Raw genomic sequence first — 2,074 nt, 5'->3', positions numbered from 1 at the left:
AATGGAATACATATCTAGAAGAGATCTGAAAAATCTGTGTATGGCGTACCTCAGGGAAAAAAGACATATAGAGGAGGCGAGAAAAAAGACTGTTTCTGCCCACCAGGACATTTTATGCGGAGAGAAATTGCAGCCATATTTATCATTGTACATGTCCAATCATGAACGCTTCCTTTTGACCCGATTTAGATTTAATATTGTTTTTAGGACATTATCGTTCCCCGTGATGAACTGTTGGTCGAAGGATTTATGTCTTTGTCCATGTGATGATGTATCCCAACAATCCGATATACACATATTATTTTTCTGTAAATTTTATACTTTCTTCCGAAGGAAACTTATCATCCCTATCCTCAAAGATTTAAATGTATATAGATGTCGCCTAGCGTTTTTAGAGTGCCAGAAAATGGAAACTGTTTTTATGGTAGCCTCAATTGCTGAATTTTTAAAATCAGTTTTTAAGTGTCGTAAATCAATTCAAATGGATTAATTTTCTATATTGTACACATGAATTTAATTTTGTTGTTTTCTTTTTTCTGTGATTTTTAAAAAATGTTTACTTGACCCCTTGTAAATTGTACCTTTCATGCTACTTTTATGGTTATTTTGCTTTTATAACCGAATAAAGTACTTTTGAATCTTGAATCTTGAGTGGGCTAAAGAACGGTGATGGATTAAACCCAGATCTTTTGACTGGGTGTGAGTGTTTGATTGATTCAAATGCTCCGTCCATCACCACCCTGTTGTATTCCTATATGATGTCACCTCTGGAATCATTGCATGTCATGTAGAATGCATTTGTGTCAGGGATCATTTTCAGTTGGATCCTGTCTGGTGAAACTACTGCCTGCCTCCTGTGGATGTCTAAGTTGTCTTCCTTCTACAATAAAACTACTTGCTGCAACTCCAGGTGTGGATTCCTCACTACATAATTTTTGGCGACGTTTGGGAACTAAAAACTACAAACAAGAAGGACTTTTAGACAACGTTCACATTTTTATTTTGTACATCATTTGCGGGATATCGTTGTAAATTTTTACTCTTCTTGTGGATAAAATTTACTGTTTTATCCTTTCGTGGAAGTTCGATATTACCCGACTTTGTTTGAAACACTTTTGCAGCGCCTGAAGTATCGAAACACCCTTGCAGCATCTTAAGCATCGGGACACCCTTGCAGCGCTTGGAGCACCGATACAACCTTGCACTCCGAAGAACCACGTCTCGAAAACCACATTCGTGAGTTCTCTGTGTCTATTTTTTTTTGTAAAGAAAACCTTCTTCCTACGTTTTCTTTTCTTACCGTTGGACGCTGCATTCTTTAAATCCTTCAGAACTTTGCACTCGCTGTTTCTGTGCACCCGCGGCCCCACGCCTTAGCAACGCCGAAGAGCCTCCATTCTGCAGCCGTGTGTCCCGCGTCTGTGATGACTCTTCACTTCATTTCCTGATTAGCGGTGCACTTTGGGTCCTAACCTTTCACCTTTCTGACGCCATGACGTCAGCAACGTGCCGCCATTTTGTTTGTTTTTCTTCGTGATTCCCAGAAAAGAAGTTTTTCACGAAGTATTGTTTCTTCTTATTATAACTTCGTTATTTTCTGTTATTTTTCCAGCGGATTCATTGTTTTACGCTCTACCATCATTTACCAACTAATAGTAAGGTACTGAAATTTATTTATCAATTTATTTATTCATTCTTTTTACGTCTGTTTTTTTTTAAAAAAGGAAAAAGAATGTCTAACATTGCTGCTCCACCTCACTTTCTCCAAACTGCTGGTGAGCCAAACATTGAATGGGATTTATGGTACCCAATGTTTTTAGCCTATGTTGACGTCCTAGAAAAGGATGGATGCTCAGCCAAACGCAAGTTAGCTCTTCTTAGGCATTGTCTTGGTGGAGCAGGTATTAAGGAATTTGACAATCTCCCACCTATTGATGATGCTGGAGATATTGACGTTTTTGAAAAAGCTTCTAGACAGATGAAAATTCGTTTTGGGAGAAAAATAAATACTGTAATGGAACGTTTCAAGTTTTATTCCCGCGTCCAGAAACAAGATGAATCAATTGAAGATTAT

The sequence above is a fragment of the Lissotriton vulgaris genome, chromosome 9 (genome assembly GCF_964263255.1).
Source record: "Lissotriton vulgaris chromosome 9, aLisVul1.2, whole genome shotgun sequence".
Taxonomy (NCBI): domain Eukaryota; kingdom Metazoa; phylum Chordata; class Amphibia; order Caudata; family Salamandridae; genus Lissotriton; species Lissotriton vulgaris.
Note: the sequence above shows the minus strand (reverse complement) of the source record.